This window comes from Schistocerca americana, chromosome 2, assembly GCF_021461395.2.
Source record: "Schistocerca americana isolate TAMUIC-IGC-003095 chromosome 2, iqSchAmer2.1, whole genome shotgun sequence".
NCBI lineage: Eukaryota > Metazoa > Arthropoda > Insecta > Orthoptera > Acrididae > Schistocerca > Schistocerca americana.
Genome location: NC_060120.1, coordinates 99,186,120 through 99,204,720, shown reverse-complemented (window position 1 = coordinate 99,204,720; position 18,601 = coordinate 99,186,120).

Sequence of the window (18,601 nt, the reverse complement as noted above, 5' to 3'; positions counted from 1 at the left end):
CTTGATATGTACTGAGGCTGTGAAGAAGTTTACCCCAACGGCTCGCTGGCTGATGGCCACGTCAGCTTCCCATATGTCCATGGAGGACACACTGAACAGCATTCCTTGCCTGATGGCTGGTTGCTATATCTCGTGCTCTTGACAGGGTGTATATGTGGACAAGGGAAAAAAATTCCCGGATTTTTCCCGGATTTCCCGGTTAAAAATACACTTTCTCCCGGGTGAAAATACACTTTTTCCGTGTTAAGTGACGGTATACTCTTCCTCGGCACTGTGAAACTCATCAGTCCTACGGTTTTATATGCGGGAGTAGAATTTCCCGGTACTTTAGAAAAGGAAACTCAGAGGGGGGGAAAACAAGTTTTGAAAGACCTTTGATGTGCAGCACAACATGTACGCTGCATATTTTCGTATTACGAAGGTATAAATTTGAATTCCACCGAACACCACATGTTACTTTCTGGAAACATTGAAATCGAGATTGCGAAGCGCTTTTGCAAGACAGTCATAGCTCCTGTCACGTGTTCTCGCCAGCTGATGACAGCATAGGACACGTGATGTAATCAGCCAATAGCAGGATCACTCGTAAGTAGCGCGAACACACAAGTAAGAAAAGTTATTGGTTTAAATTAATATACATATCATTCACATATAATATTGGTCTCTAAGATTAATAAGCTGGAAGGGAAGCTAAGCTTCCACATATAATGTTGATCTTTTTTGCTCGTGTTACACTTTAAGCTACATCACACAAATGTGCCACTAAAACGAAGTAAATGTCTGATCTTTTGGTCTCGAAATACTTCTAAATGGTCGTCCTCAAAGAGTTGATTTTGAAATGAGAGTCAAACGCTATGTGATTTAAGAAATTCATCGTACATTCTCGCACATAGTTCATCTTGCGTAAAAGGAAATCTGCTTTGAATGTAACGCTTTTCAAACCACCATTCGCAATATTTTCCCGCGACCTTTTGGAAATAGGTTCGTTTCAGCAGTTGCAAGAGAACGCCAAATAAAAGGCGTCACCGCGGTTGAGCAGCTACGGTGACGCAGGAAGCCCATTATGTTCGTACGTGTAAAACATTAAATTATGTTACGTATGGCATAAAAGAAACAAGACATCAGATGATAGTTCAAGAGCGTCGGAATTTCGTGAACCATACTAAAACGCATAATTCGGCTTAAAATGCACATTCGTATGTAAATTTTCTTGGAGTACCAGTACTGAATTATCTCAGGTTTGGTTCTTTATTATGGCACAATGCCATACGTGCACTTGAAATGCAGCGAACAGTTGAAACTAGCCAATAGTGTGAAATTAAACACTTCGTTTCAAATAAATTGACTGCCTCAACAGAAAAGATTAATAAAAGCCAAATCTCTTTACCAAACCGGCAAAAATAACTTCATTGTTCTGTCAGAAAGGTGGAAATAAAATCTGAAACTAATAACATATTTTAGACTTCTGTAATTATGCGAACGTATTTTAATTCATTTGATAGCTCCCGGCCACGAAATTCCGTTTTGTTATCATTTAACGTGAGAGCAATAAACGAAGAGGAAACAACAAAATCACTAAACGTAAACATAGGTCACGTGAACGCTCCCCACCTCAACTCAGACTGCTCTGTGCATCAGCCCCAGATTTACTATATTTCCGAACCGAGGCAATATTAAGTAGTGGCGCCCAGCCACACTTCTGAAACCAGAAGCGGGAGAAGGTACGACTCATACGCGACTCAACTGCGCATGCTGAAGAGCCCGCCCGCAACAGCTCAAACGAATCTAATTTAAACATCGGAGGCAGTTTGTTGTTATAAAGCATTGCATAGTCTTCCTAAAGCCTTTGACACACTTTCCTGTTGGCAGACGCTTGTATAAGCACTGTTTTGTTGTTGTATACGGTGCATTTCTTTTGCAACTTAAGTTTTATTATTTTCGTTTTCTTTTTTCTCTCGTTCATGTTTTGTTGCTGCAGTATTATTCTGCAGTAGCGGGATACAGTAATATCCTTTGTTAGAGTATTGGTTCTTACCAGTCAAAATCACAAAAATTTAACTGAAAAATAAAACAATGAAAAATTCCCGGAATTCTAAACAATTCCCGGGTTTTTCCCGGATCTCCCGGTTGTCCCGGGTCGTATACACCCTGTCTTGAGCACATCCGTTCATGCCCTGTGGAGTCACTTCTTCTGTGTACTGACTCCTTGAGCAGCCTACAAGCTATCGTTCAGTGCTACCTTCGTCATCCTTTGGTAGCGACCATACAGGAGTCTATCTATGCTCTGGAACGGTCCAGTCGTTCAGTGGTGTTTGTCTGGACCCCAGGTCATGTCGGAATCCCAGGCAACGAACTTGACGACAGGCTGGCCAGACAGGCTACGCGGAAACCGCTTACGGAGATCAGCTTTTCTGAACCTGACCTGCGTTTAGTCTTACGCCGCAGGGTTTTTCGGCTTTGGGAGACGGAATGGCATACAGTATGCACAACAAAGTGCGTGTCATTAAGGAGGCTACGAATGTGTGGAACTCTTCCATGCAGGCCTTTCACAGGGAATCAGTTGTCCTCTGCAGGCTCCGCATTGGTCATACGTGACTAACGCATGGTTACCTCTTCTGTCGTGAGGACCCACCTCGGTGTTGCTGTGGCTCACAAATGACAGTCGTCCATCTCTTGGTGGACTGCCCTCTTTTAGCCGCTCTGCGGCGGACTCCATCCTAGCGCTTGTAGGGTTAAGCGGCAGGGCCGCACAAGGTGCATGCACCGGTGCATCGCACAGTGCAGAAGACGGCTGCGCTATGTTGACGACGGTGCAGACCCCCCACTCCTCGGCTTTAAGCAACAGCGCTGCCTCTCACTTCCTTAGCTTGTGTCGCTCGCGCCGCCTGTCTCGACCTGTTTCAAAGCTTTTACCCTGTTGTCTTCGTCATTGCCAAATACTAATGTACACTAGGTGGAGAGCTTAGTTTGGTGTACCTGTACAAAAGAGATTTGTATAATAACTGTAATGGTAACAATTTTAAATTTGGTTTCAACGCAAATGTATCTTCCTATGTGCTGTTTATTTGCAATTATGCTACTAAGATCTGGAACAAGAGATTGGCTGACAGCAATTCTGAGAGAATTTTTTAAATTACAATTAGAAATACTCGCACACAATCTAGTTTTTGTACAAGACAAAACAGAAAAAAAACCTTTCACTTATACAAGTGGAACCAAACAGAGAAATAATCTTCGCTGCTTCTCTGTGTAAGTTGGGAAATTCTTCCTTCGGCAAATTCTGGTACAATTGGAGCAAACCTTTTGTATTGTAAAACACATCCTTTCGGTGAACATCGCTTTGCAAATCAATTAGTTCGAAATGTAAATCTGAAGGCGCACTTTCAATATCCATCGTAAAAGGTTTCACAAAAACATCGAGAGCCCGCATCTCGTGGTCGTGCGGTAGCGTTCTCGCTTCCCACGCCCGGGTTCCCGGGTTCGATTCCCGGCGGGGTCAGCGATTTTCTCTGCCTCGTGATGGCTGGGTGTTGTGTGCTGTCCTTAGGTTAGTTAGGTTTAAGTACTTCTAAGTTCTAGGGGACTGATGACCATCGATGTTAAGTCCCATAGTGCTCAGAGCCATTTGAGCCAAAAACATCGAGAATTGGCTGCAGGTAGGTAATTTCCTGAAACAATAACAAAGCCAATGTTAATAAATGAAAGTAATGCAAGCCGTTGTTTCGAAGTAGTAAAATGCGATAGATTTTAATAAACATGTAATGTGTACTATTGGTTTAATGTAATGTTACACTTGCATATGTAAAGCAATCTCCTTTATTTAGCTGTATGTCATATACCGGCACATTACCTGGAATCGGTCGTTAAACGCATTTTCAAGGGATTGTAGCACCTCGACGTATTTTTCAAAGCGCGTTCCTTCCTGCACAGATGCTGTCAAACAAAAACATAGTACCGTTTTGATTAGAGCGGTTATAAAAATCAGGCTGTTTTAATAAAGGCACAATTTATATCTCGCTTACCTAGTTCAGAAAAGTGTTGCGTATTTTTCTCTGAAAGGTTGTTTTTGAGGAGCTTCAGTTTATACTGGAAAGCGTTTATTTTGCTGATCATATCGTTGATGAGATTGTTTTCTTTTTAGACTTTCACTTAAATCATTTAGGACAGCCATAATGTCTGCTAAAAATCCTAAATCAGCTACCCATTCAGGGTCATGAAAAAGTGGCTCCGGACGTCCTTTGCTCTCCAAAAACTGAGCCACAGTGTGGCGTAGTCGAAAAATTCGGGAAATCACTTTCCCTTTGCTCAGCCAGCGCACCTCAGCGTGGTAGGGAACATCTGGACACTCCTCTTCAAAGGAAATCAAAAATTCTTTGAATTGACGATGAGTGAGTCCATAAGAACGAATGTAGTTCACGATACGCACTTCATCACATCTTGAAGACCGATAACTTTCGCACAAAGAGCCTCTTGGTGTGCAAAACAATGAACGGAAGGTAAATTCGGCATGTTCAGTTTTTTCCGCAGTAGGCCAATAAACGCTTTTGCTTTATCGCACATTGCTGGTGCCCCGTCTGTGGTTACGGAAAACAGCTTTTCTCAAGGGATTCCTATTCCTTCAGCTGCCATTTCAACAGCTGCTAAAATATCCGCCCCTGTAACAGTGTCCTTCAACGAAATCATATCCAGGAGCTCTTCCGTTACGTGTAGGTCGTCGTCCACGCCACGCAAAAATATTGCTAACTGAGCCGTGTCGTTAATATCCGTGGACTCAAGTGCGATAGAGTACGCTAGGAAGTTTTCACTTTTGGCTGTCAGTTGTTCATGCAAATTCTCAGCAATGTCGTTGATTCTCCGATGTATTGTCATTCTGGAAAGTGGTATTCTGCTGTACGCGGGAGCTAATGTGGGATTCATTGTCTCTACTACGTCCAACATAATGTTTTTTATTAATGGCCCGTCCATAAATGGCCTCCCAGCTCTTGCTAAACGTAGAGCAACTTTGTAACTAGCTCTGGAGTCCTTTCGCAACACCCCTCATCTTCTTCACCCTAAAGTAGAGAAAAAAAGATATGTTAGAAATAATTTATGCGAAAACGAAAGCTAAGGAATCCAAACAAATGTTATTTCGTTTGGCATGACCTTTAACCAAAATATACATGCTAAAGTACTTGCAACAAACCTCGTTTGTAGATACAGAATCTTCTGCAAGAGTTTGCAACTTCCGTAATTCTTCCTCTCTGGCATCCCCTGTTATATCGCTATACTTTTCTGACTGCAATTTGCTGTAGTGCCTTTCAATAGACGATTTTCTGACACACGTAATTAGTGTGCCGCATATTAGACATTTGGCTTTATCGTCACAACGCACAAAAACGTGGGAGGGTTCCCATTCCGGTTTAATTTGACTTTCGGCAATTTTCCATTTTTTTTGAGCAGACGGTTCCATTATTCCGGTAATTGTCTTGCGCTTATGTATTCCAATGTTGACTAAGCCGTCTGGCAGCGCATTCGGCAGCGCACAGCGTCGGCCTCACCTACCAAGCCGAGTTGAGGCGAAGTATGCCGAGTTGAACCGATGCACTGTGCAGACACTCGCTGCACCTCGCTTTGCACGCGTGCGGTTTTCTGGGTTTGTGCGGCCCTGGGTTAAGGTTTTAATGCGTTGCAGAGTGGCTGGCTTCTTTTTATTCTCGTGGGCGATGATCAAGCAGTTTGGTCCCTTCCCGTCTTTCAAACCAACCAACCAACCAACTTTTGCAGATTGGCGAGATGAGGCATTCCTTTTGGCACATTCCACTAAAGACCAGGAGGCGTGGTCTACCCAGTTCCAGTCTTCCTCTGTTAAGGACGCTGTCAAGTACAGATGAAGCTGTAACAGCTTCCTTGCTTCAACATCTAATCTGTGGCGCGTATCTCGGATCCTCTGTCTCACCAGTGCCATGCTTGCTCTGCGTTTTATCTTGTTCGCCGATCTGGAGTTGATGTGATGATTAATTCTGGCAAATACTGGTAACACTTCTCCATCTCGACAAAAAAACTGAGAGAACTCAGCATCCTCCCTTTCCTCTGTTGAAGCTTGTCCAGCTTCTTGATATTCTAGTACATCTCCTCCACACAGAGTCTTCTGATGTAACTCTTCAGGCTTTCCTGGCGATCAAATGACATCTTGGATTGTCGAGTGTTCTGCCGGATATCAAGGTCGTTCTTGCACAATATTTCGGTAACGTAGCTCGTAACCTTCATCAGGTGCGACCTGAGACTGCTCCTCGAGGTTTTTTCTTTTTCTCTATATAAGGGTTAGTTTTCACCAAAGTGAGGTGCCGCAGGATGTGGGTACTGTAATGTTAGCATACGGCTGATTAAAGTTAACCATTTATAATCGCTCATCTGGAGATAGATTGGGTCGAAAGTCGAATGAAGGGTAGTGGTGTGAAGGGCAGAGGGAAAAATGTGCCAAAGCAAGCGCCAGGGGAAAAATAAAACCTCTGCGATAGTCAGGTTGGGTAGTAAGAGCAATAGCGGATGTCTTGCTGACTGCGATAGGTCATGCAAGAAAGGGTTAAGTTAGAAGCGGGTATCATGCAAGCGGATACCGTGTCAAGCCATGTGTTCGCCATAAGAGATCAGTCTGTGATGGTGCTGCAGCACGGTGTGTTGCGTTTTACGCAGTGAGGGCCCCCTGTCGCGCTGCATCAGTTGTGACTTGGCGCGGGGGAAGTCCCAGTTCGCCCATCGGTGTCTGGTGGGCGAACACCGAAGCCAAGCGCTCGGAGATGTGCGGTCGCGTAGCCGCTCCTCACTCGTTGGTTGCGCTGACAGGCTCAGTAAGGGCTGCAGCTGAGTCTTCCCTGTGTTGCGGACGACGTAGCCCAAGCCCTTGAGCGTCCTGATCGCTCTGGGAGCCCACTCGTTGGAGCAGAGCTGCTCGGAACCGATGGGCTTCTACGTTCCTGCGGCGGCACCCGTTTTCTTCTTTGGCGTGTCCGTCGCGCTGTGGTTTTCCGCCGCCTGCTCCATAAGGGGAGCGCCGTCGTCGCGTCTTCTCGGTTTGCGCCTTGTCTCCAGCGCAGCTGTCGCTGGCGAAAGCCGGGCAGCCACGCCAGTGTGCCACATGTAGCCCACTGTAGCGAGCACAAGTTGGCGCTTCTTCTCATCGCCTTCCACAGGCGCGGATGTCGTAGGCGCCGGCGCACTTTACGCACCGCGGCGAGTTGCGGCAGTATTTAGCCACATGCCCCTCAGCTTGGCTCCTGAAGCACTGTGGCTTAGGATCCATGCCTAGCGGGAGAGCTTCCTCATCCAGAAGATGTTGCTGCCATCCGTCGCAGCTTCCACTACGACAATGTACAGCGGCGACCTCTTCTTATTTGTCCGGTTGTGCAGCTTAGTAGTTGCACCCCAGAATCCAGTACGTGACAGCCCATCTTGGACCGTCTGCTCATCACAGATCCAAGACAGCCTCTGATCAGGGCTTGGAGTGCTTCTCGCGCTATTTCGGTGCAGTCGTCTTCTCCATCGTAGGTGGATCAACAGTGTGGATGGCCACAGCTCTCTTCAGTGCGCGGCGGTCGGCCACACTCGCTGCCTGCAGCTGGACAATGGCGTCTGAGTCCAGAGACTCAACACCTACCTCTTCCCTGCAGCAGTTGGCTATGATATCATACATCTCTGCCCATGACTCTCTACTGCACTAAATGTACAGAGGGGGGACAGGTGTATGATGTTCGTCCCGCTTACGTTCCGCACTCCTTGTGGACTGTGGTGTCGAAGACTTCGTCTCCGTGTCTGCCTTCTTCTCTGCCCGTTTCTGCCCATTCTGTGGCGCGAGGACACGACAATGGACCTGTTTCGGTACTTACGTCTGTGGCATCCCCCCTCTACCGGCTGTTGCAGGCGTTCCCTCTGCGGTCCGCGCCCATCAGACCCGCTTCTGGGTGTTCCATCTTCGGTCTGGAGCGTTTGGAGTTCTTTCTGGGTTGCCAGACCTGTTTAACTGAGGCCAATTTACAACTTGTCATTCCAACCAGTTTTCCATCAAATGTCAGTCTAACAGATGCATGACTGAAAGAGCTTTGAAAATCTCCCTTTCATAGTAATATGTGTCAAACGAATCTTATTAACAAAACAATCACATGCAGAAAAAGGGTACAGTCCAAACATAATAGAGAGAATACTTAGTACTTTATGAGGAAGGCATCTTGTAAAATAGCAACAATTTGGAATAAACGGAACATAAACATCAGTTTATCAAAGATGAATAGATATAGATAGATTCTCTCCATACAGTTAACATGACAGAATAGCTAGTGGGAATTTACAGTGTTGTACACTAAATACTGTATTGCTCAAACATGAGGAACCTTCGAAATTAAATTCAATGAAGGTGTGGAAACACTCCAATTACATAAACAAAATATACAAGGTATTGTAAAGCATTTTGACTCAATCACTAAGCAATATATATTACACAACTCTGTAACCCGGGTGCAGACCCCTGGAGAATTTGCTCAGTATAACAGAAACGTGAGAAATATATGAATATCACAGAACAACCCTGTTCAATTACAAAATTGTAACTGAGTAGAGGAAAATTGAAACAGGATTTAAGAAAAAACGTATTTCTCCGAAAAACCCACAATTGCAGTATGTCCCTCATAAAGACAATGAAGGAGTCAATATTGTGATGTGGTTTTTCCACCATTTAATAAATGTCTTGTTGCTTAATCTGTAAGATGCAGTCAAAATAAATTTAGTTCAGAAATTATGTACAGTGTTAATGCTGTTTACAGAAGTTTGTAAATGTGTTATAGTTAATGTAAGCATGTTTTCCAAAATTGTATTTTGTATGGTCATAATAGGTGTTACTTGTGTCCACTGTAACATATATCTACAAATAAATAATGGAAAACACTGGTCATGTATCTGTACCATCTGCTACAAACTCATACTAAATCCATAGAGTGCATATAGAATATCGTTAAAAGTTATATATGAATCAGAAAACCTTTAATATCCATTTGTGAGATTCTCTTGCCATTGAGATAGAGAACATTATCGTTAATACTAAGTGTTTATTGAAACTGTTTCTTTACAATACATTATGAGGAAACTTCCTTTACAAAAATTTATATTTAATTGCTTTATTTGTTCATGAATTATACGTAACTGAATTAATGTAGAGAAATGCAAATGAAGTAGTCATAATATTGTGAAAATTGTGATAACTCTTCAAAATTCATTTTAAACTATAAGGATGAATTCATCAGAGGCTGGTTGCCATGTTTTATTTGTGTTTGAAATAGTATATTGCAGTGATCAGTAATGACGGAAGCATATTATCTCAAATTAAAGTAGAACATTGTAAGAAATAAATTGCTTTTTTTTTTTAAACATGGATTTTATCTAGTACCACTGATACAGAGAAAAAATTTATAAGAAATATTTTGAATCAGTTAATATGACATAATTTTCTGAGTAAATTCATCAACCTTTATATGCCTAGCAATACTGAAGCAAAAAAAAAAAAAAAAACAGTAGAATGAAATGTCACTTGGGAATTATTCATATATCTCATTATTTCTGAAAATGTTACTTATTCTTTGTACTGCTATATATATATATGTTGTGTGTGTGTGTGTGTGTGTGTGTGTGTGTGTGTGTGTGTGTGTGTGTTTCATTTTACAGATGGCATACATCCTGTATAATAAACCAAATTGTTTAGACATATGAGATGAATAAATCATATTGCATTTCCATCATTTGTAGAATAATCACTGCTTTTGAGTTATGTAATAAACGTTTTTAATGGGTTAATGGTTTCGTTAGTAAAGGTAATGAATGACCTTTAAGGTTGAATGTTGTTTTTTCAGTAAACCTGATGCATTTACATTTCATTTACTGTTTCTTTTAGCTTATGCACACACTGACATTAGAACGTGTAATTCATTGAATTCAGTGACATAAATATGGCTGCTGTACTGCTATGGTCTGAGGACATTATTTCATTTTTGTTTGTGTGCAGATTAATAAAGTGTCAAATACTTTTCATTTATTTGTGGAATGCTTTCTTTGTTTTTGTTTTGTACTGTCTTTTTCCTTTTGCTGAGGGAGCAGTGGGCTTTAATGTCTGGGTTTGTAACATAGCCTCAGATTTTTTTACTTTCCCTGAAATAGTGTTTCCTCCCTCCTGCATAAATCATTTTGATTACAGATGTCAACCATCTCATCGCCCTGCTTGTGCTTGAGGTTACTTTCATTTATTCTGTATAACAATATTATAATGTACTGTATAGATTGTAAGTGAATTGTTCCCAATAATCTTCGACATTGCCTAAATATTATGAAGGAGCCAGGGTTTATTGCTGCTTTAAAGTGCTCTTTCTTTCTTAGCTTAAGCAAACTGTGATAATATTGTGTTGTCACCATTTGTACATCATTTAATATTGTCAGTCCAAAGTTCTAAAAGACCACTTATGTGTAATTTTTGTTTACTTGTTTGTGTTTATCGATTTTTTGCCTTGTGTCGGACGACTGGGAAAGGTCTGTATACGTATTACTTTTCTACCATATTGTAGCCATTTAAATCACAATTTACTGTAACTTACATTTATTACAAGCAGTAAATATAATTACGAGTAATTGTATTGGAAACTTAGTGTAAAGAATTCAAACACCTTTGAAGAGTCCTCGGCAAGATACATAGCTATCAGCCTAAAATCATGTGTTGAATTAATCCTTTTTAAACTGAAGCTAAATTGCCTAGAAAATAATTGTTCAGGATAATGGTGAGTGAAAGTATGATAAGTAAGCCACCACATTGGTCTTCATGTTAATGCAATGAGAGATTTTTAAATGCAAAAAATTATGTACTCAGCTTTTTGAGTAGTTTATGCATGCATAAACCATTTAAAGTGTGAACCTTATTGTCTCTCTGTGTTACAAAGAAATCATTTACGTTTGCATGAGTCTGCATCGATTAGTTTTTGTGGAATTCACATTAAGTTTACAATGGAGGTAAAGGTAAACACTACTGAAGACCCTTGTCTGTCAAGCAAAATCACTCTGATGCAAAAAATAGCTACAACAACAGAGTATCCTATGAAAAGTCTTCTGTGAAAATGACTACAATAGTGATAAATTTCACTGGCCTTTTCAGATGGGACATACAAGTAAGACACTCCTAAAGCTTAAAGCTGGTAGCATGCATTGTCGGCATTTCGCATTTGCTGGCAAGGAAGGTTCGCCACCTTAACATTAAATCGGCGTTCAGGCTCCCAGTACAAATATAACAACTGATGAGAAAGCCATTAAAGGACGATCTAGAACTTAGAGTTTGTGGTATATGTAAAAAAATTCCATGTGAGTTTGACTACTATTGCATCAAGAAAATACTGTCATTGTAGCTCAACATTGGATATAATAAAGCAATTGTTTATGACTCACTGTCTTCAGAAATCAGACATGGCAGAACATGGTTTTGGAAAAATAGATAATATATTGCGTTCTGTTGGCGCTCTGTTATTACAGTAAAAGTTGGGTGCAAGTTGTTTATCAGATTTGAGCAGCATAAGAGTAGTGCTCGTTGTAAAACAATTTAGATTAGATTAGATTTACTTTCATTCCAATTGATCCGTAGTGAGGAGGTCCTCCAGGATGATATGAAACGAGGAAGTGCAACGCTTGCCTTTTCTCTGAATTCTTAATATAACTAAAGTTTTACCATTGTGCACAATGATAACGCCTTCACTGTGATCTAACAATTTCCAGTGTGCACCAGGTTATATTTATTATTAACCATGGAAAAGTTGTAGGACAATGTGAAGGATCTTGAAATCGAAATCAAGACTGAAATTAGCGGATATTTAAGACTGGACAGAGAAAGCGAAACAAAATTGCTCATCTGTGCAGCTCATGAACTGAAAGTTAATGGCACAGCAAGATGCTACAAACTACATCCAAATTAAGCAAGACATGTTGCTTGACAGAGTAAGCAAGTAACGAAATGCTCAGAATATAGATCGCACTGCTGCAGTTGTGGTACTTACATTTCCCCAAAATCAGCAAACCATCAGCACCAAACGTCGGCCACGAGTTCCTCATGATGGGCGGCAATCAAATGGCCATGGAACGTAGATCTAGCTACACAACTCTACTTTAAAAAAATCTCTATGTCGAGGGGATAACTCAATGCTGTTGCCAATGTGGCAGTAGAATATCACTTGTGTCTTGAAAAATTGGGGGGCGCTGCAGGAACTTCCCACACTAGGTGTACAAAGCGCTGTTTAACATAAAACAGGTTGGTAATGTGATGGAGCAGTGTCCTGTCAATTGGTCGGCTTCTTCGCACCAAGTATGGTATCAGGGTATATCAAATTTTGGAGCGAAAGCAACAGACCTTTCCATGCTGGTCAGGCAGTTTCTCGTCCTTTGATGTCCGAACAGAACAGATAAAAATTTCAAATGGCTCTGAGCACTATGGGACTTAACATCTGAGGTCATCCGTCCCCTAGAACTTAGAACTACTTAAACCTAGCTAACGTAAGGACGTCACACACATCCATGCCCGAGGCAGGATTCGAACCTGCGACCGTAGCGCTCGTGCGGTTCCAGACTGAAGCGCCAAAAACCGCTCGGTCACACTGGCCGGCTGATAAAAATTTCACGCTCAGTTTTTCTCAGTGGTGGCAAGGCGCCTTCCAAACAGGGCAAGGAGGAGCACTGGCTCTGCCGCCAAAGGCACAAAGTAGGATGCAACCTTACTCCCATGGAAACTGCCCAGCTCCCAGGGGACTTTACCCTTCCTAATGAGATTCACTGATCGCTTGCTGTGGGAGAACACCTTCCCAGTGACAAAAATCCAAAGCTTTCGTCCTAGCAGATTTGTCCAGTACAATCTAAATAATATTAACCACGAAATGACGGCAGAAATGAATAAATATAACATAGCAATATCTAACAATGATGTCGCAGCATGGATGAATATTTTCGGGAATAGCTTTATAAAAAAAGTGATGAAAATGTAAATCCCTTGAAGCACTCTCAGTAGATATAACTCTGTATAACCTGTGATCAGCTGTGCAAGGATGAAGAGGGTACATGCAGTTGATACCCGGTGTAATTGCCTCTTATTTGGTGGCAGGATAAGTGCTAACGCCATCACAGCCAGCAGTATGTCTCTCTATGAGAATGAAGCCCTTGACAATATGGCAGTCAAGTGTCAAATTGCTAAACTATTTAACACCTGAAGGATAAGACGATGTCTAAGAGAGCAGTCAACAGCAACCAAGCACAAACTATAAGACAGATGTCAATTTCAGTCTATTAAAACTTAATAAGTAAATCAGGGAAGAAGCAAGTCTCACCACCAGATCCACGTCAATCAGTTTCTATTTGACAGTGGCCGAGGAACATTTGACTAAAAGCTTGCGCTAGTTTAAGTATGTTATGGTGTTGGAAAATATCTTAATTCATGTTAATGCAAGTCCGTCCATTGTTATACAGTGTGGTCAGAAACAGTGTAAAGTTTGTAAGGATGGCACAGGGGAGATCGTGCCGAGAAATAATTGCTCAAAAAAAATTAGATACGTTGCGCCGTTTGTGTGTGATTTAGCGTTCAAATTAGGCATTCAGGTCGTCATGCGGGCAAATTCAAGCAGCCTGTCAGAAATTGTACTGCCAAACGTGTTTTTAGTTTGGTTTCTGAAAACCGAGCAAACGTAGATTTCGCTCACCTAGCATAAATTTATCACTTCCGAGAAAGGTACATTTTTACTGGTAGTGGAGATTTGGACAAGTAACCCACGGCTTTCTGTGCTTGATTGCACTTGGGCGTATGCGAGTGCTTGAAGTTACGAGCGCAACGACCTGATTGATTAGCTTCAATGCCAAGTAATACGGCCCAACTTATCGAATTTTTTTCGTACTAACCGTTATTGCACAGCACAATTTCCCCTGCAATACTCTTACAAGCTTTACAGACTGTTTCTGACCACCATACACGTGTGGTTTTGTTGTTACTCATTTTTATGTAGAATTCCGTGCTTGAATTACAATATGTTTTCTGGATGTACGAACAGTTTACAATGACAGTTCAAAACGTGATTTGGTAGTATCTGGCTTTCAACTACACGATATTAGTGCTCGAAGCTAATATCTACCCGTCATTTTGAATAACTGTCTCTAATAAAATGTTGCGTATAACTGGTGCTTGAATCATACCATGTCTATCCTAGCATTACGGACAAACTAATATCCCTATCACTCATGTATTTATCAGACTTGCAACGAGTAGAATGTTCCGCTACGCGAAGAATACCAAATATTCTGCGTGCTATCTAGCCGAATATTAGACAAAAGTATTCGTCCGGCGCGTGGCGGGAAAACTTTTATCGACGTGTGTTTCTCAGTCGTTTGTTCAAATGTAATTACCTCCCTCCGACGCCGTGTCGTCCCATGCACGCTGCGTGTTTAGTTGACAAGTTTAGTTTGATACATATCGTCGATACGTAAGCACAGTTTGTCGTACACTCTACGTTTTGATTCGTTTAGAAGTGAAATTGTGTGAGTTCGAACTAATAATAATTGATAATGGCTTCTAAAAAATCGCTTATATGAACATACTATGAGGACGATGAAAATAATCCGATAAGTGTTGTGTGTAAATTGTGCGAAACAAAAATTTCTCGTGGTAGTATTGGAAAGAAGGCGACTACATCATGAATGATAAATCATTTGGCCGGCCGAAGTGGCCGAGCGGTTCTAGGCGCTGCAGTTTGGAACCGTGCGACCGCTATGGTTGCATGTTCGAATCCTGCCTCGGGCATGGATGTGTGTGATGTCCTTAGGTTAGTTAGGGTTAGTAGTTCTAAGTTATAGGGGACTGATGACCTCCGCTGTTAAGTCCCATAGTGCTCAGAGCCATTTGAACCATAAATCATTTGAAAAATAAATATAGCGACACACATCATAAGTTGCATCCAACGCCTCCCAAGGGGCAAGAAATTAAGGATCAAGATACAGAAGTAATTAAACTTTCGACAGCAAAAAAGCTCCTGAGTCTTTAAGAATGTGCTGCAGTTTGTAAACGATGAGATACTAATAATCCCAAGGCTAAAAAATACCATCTCTTAGTTGCCGAAATGATAGCGCTTGACAGGAAAAGGCTCTCGAATTAGCTGAGCTGTTCTGAGAGCGACTTGGGTCGACTGAGGGTGCTGTGATCTAAAATGGTGATTTTGTACCGCATAGGAAAATGAATTGCATCTTTATTAGAAGGACAAGGTGTGCGTCGGAATATTGTTTTCATTGGTCTGTGTTTAAGTATATAATATTAAATGCCCTATCCTCAGTGAGAGGGGTGTGTATGACAGTAAAAGTATTTGCTTATTTGACTACATGTATGCGTAATTAAGTACGTTTAATTGTCCACCGAGTATGATTATCTGTGGAAAAAGGAATTATTATGTTCTATTGAGCTGGGTTGTGTGTGGGGGCGTAAATTATTATAACAGGGTGGGTGGCATAGAAGTAGAACAAGTTCTGTGAAAGCGTGTGTTGAAGGAATGAGCGAGTGGATGACACGACTCATCTACGACTGTATCATTAGGACATGTAAATAAATGCCGGATAACCTAAACTGAGGTCTTTTTTTTTTCTTTTTAATCATATGTATGACTTCTGCTTGGAATTATGTTTGTCTATTTGTTCTAAATGCATACTCATCTATGCTTAAAAAGGGAGAATGCTTTTTTATTATTAAGTGAGTTTTGGCAGGAGTGAATAGGCTTTTATATATGCGAGTCTTTAAGATTTATGAGTGGAAATTGTCAGCACAGCGTGAATGACGTCGGGTTCGCTGGCTGGGGGAGACACTGTTTATACGTCGAGTTGGAGATGCAGGGGAGGATAGAGGTGTGCGCTATTCAGGAATCCAGTGTCTGTCGTTAGACAATAGCTGGAGAGCAGGTATAGAGAGAGCCCACTTCGGCATGCTGGTCCTGGGGCACTATGGGATTAGCTTGAGCATTTAGTACTTGTTTTGGTGGTTATTGGATTAAGAATTGTAATATTGAAGGTCATGGGCTCAGCGGGAACGCTGTGTAATTGAGTAAGAGGGTTTACGTATTTGAAGATATGTTTCGCAATTGGTGATGTTAAGTTGATGGCGCAATTTAGCTACTAATGTAATAAAATACCTGTCTCCTACTGAAAGAAAGAAAGAAAGGGGTGACCTTGCAGCCAGACCTAATGGATGGGTTGTTAGATAAGAGCAAGTGATAGTTGTTGAATGATGCTGTGTGTTCAGATAAAGGAGTCTCTAAATGGCAGCGCGAATGAATGTGTATGATGAATGGATGAAGTGTAATACCGGGTGGAAGGAGTGAGACATTAGAGCATCGAGGACCAGTGAATTCGCGTCTTTCCTTGTTCAATGAAATGTGATGATGATTACAGTACACAAACCCGCGTCGGCGATGTCTTCACAGGCCTTACGCACGCTGGTCGGGTATTCATTATTGGGGATAGCGACTGAGGCGTGTCGCTGATAAAAGTTGTATAATGACTAGAGAATATGAGTTTGTATGCTATCTTGAGAGGGTGCAGCTTGAGGACTTAGATAATTGGACTAGTTTTTTTATGTGGAAATTTATGCAATCTATAGATAGTAATATTCGACTGCTAGTGACAACAGTTAAGAGCGGAAAAATAGGTCCAAATCGAGCACTGACAGAATGTTGCGCCAATGGTAATAATATTTAATTCAAATTGGATGTGGTAAATATGGACCAGGCTTTGAATATTGGTGTGAGAATGGTATGTGCTTGATGGTCTGTATAAAAGTTTGACTCCTTAATTGCGTTTGGTATTTTGGGCTGTATGTAAAGTCAATTTTACTCTCGAAAGTGCGAGAAAGATGAGTTGATTGGTGTTTAGACAGAGGCTACGTTTGTAATTCGAAAAGAGGGGATGAGAATGGTAAATTGATTGGTAGACATGGTTTGTGGGGTGATATATGAACGTCAAGATAGGGTTGAGGACGTTTGTGTAAGTAGATGATGGGACAGGTGTGAGGTTACGTGTGGTGGGAAGAGTAAATTAGAGCTTATTTTTAAAAAAATCTTGTAAAGTAAGAATAATATTGAGAAGGTTTTAGATGGCTGGCTGGTCAGGCGACGAGGCAAGTGCAGTGATGTGTAGTGATGTTTGGTTAAAGGTCCGTGCAATGTCGTGTCAGGAGCAATGCACAGTGTGCTATTGTGTCATAGGAGGTAAAGACATGTGCTGCTGTGATGTGCCTAGCGTATGGAGGCTGCGCTTTGGCATCATGCTATGTTGATATATAGTTGACTTTCACCCACGTTCGGTGGTCGCGGCTCGGGGTTGTGACGAATCAGGGTCCTGGACGGACGTGTGTGTGTGCTTTGACAGCTGACGAGCGCGTCGACTGCGCCAACCCACGCTTGCAGAAGCCGAGCAGGGGCTGTGCGCGATATGAAATCAGACTGATGCGTGACTTCACGATTCTGCGGACATGGTGCGTGGGGGGGGGGGGGGGGGGGGTACCTGCACACGTCTGCTGAGTTATTTTGCAAGCGGATCTGAAGGCTCTGCTATGCGTTATTTGGATAGTTTACGAGTACTTGAGCGTATCTACTCATCGGTGCGAGGAATTATTTAGTAGCAGTTTGCTATTGTGTGTACTGAAATTATGAGTTGGGTGCGTGTTTGTGGGCTATGCAACATGGCCTAGGGCACATCTGGGTGGGTGTTTTGTGATAGTGTGATAGATATACTGTATTGTTAAACAAGTTGTTTGAAAAAATAAATAGAGTGCCGTCAATCATTACACGCCCCTGCAGCGCAGGTCAGAGTGATTGGTTTTCCGTCACCATCTCGGTTGCAGGCGAGTAGTAAGTGTTTTCGCGGCGGCGTTAATCGTGTGTGTCAACAAGCTATGGGCTATTCTGACAATAGACGTGAAGGCAGGTCCAGACCTGAGACGCCCGCAGTATACATGAGAAGAACAAAGCAGCTTTCACATGTGTCAGAGGAGAGCGCCTTTTCTGGTCGGCTGTCACGAGCGCGCGGAAGCTGAACTTGGCTGAAGGCTCTGGAACCCCCCCCCCCCCCCTCCCCCCTCCCGCCAACCGCACGCGCTCGCGGCCTGCCTTGGAGCGTAATCTAAGGCGCATAGGTGATATGAATTTCTCTGGTGTTAGGCCCAGTTGCGACTGTGAGGAGGTCATGGTTGGGGGGGGGGGGGGGGGGGATGAGCAGAGACTTTTGGTCGTTTCGGCAGCTGGGGGCAGGGTACTGGTTGAGGGTGTTTGGGTGCGTCTGTTGCACTATTTTGCGCTCATGTCTGTACTCTGTGCTGTGCGTTATGTTGGAATGAATATCTTGATGGGTGTGGTTGTGTTGCCCAGTGTAGTGCACTACTGGAGTTCAGAACCTGCCTTAGGTCAGCGTTACATATCGAATCCTGTGACATGCAGACGTTTCAAAAAGATGTGTGAAACTATTCACATATTCTGATATAGGAGGGGGGGGGGGGGTGTGCCCTATGTCGATGGTTCTGTGTACTAAGTCAGCTGGACCG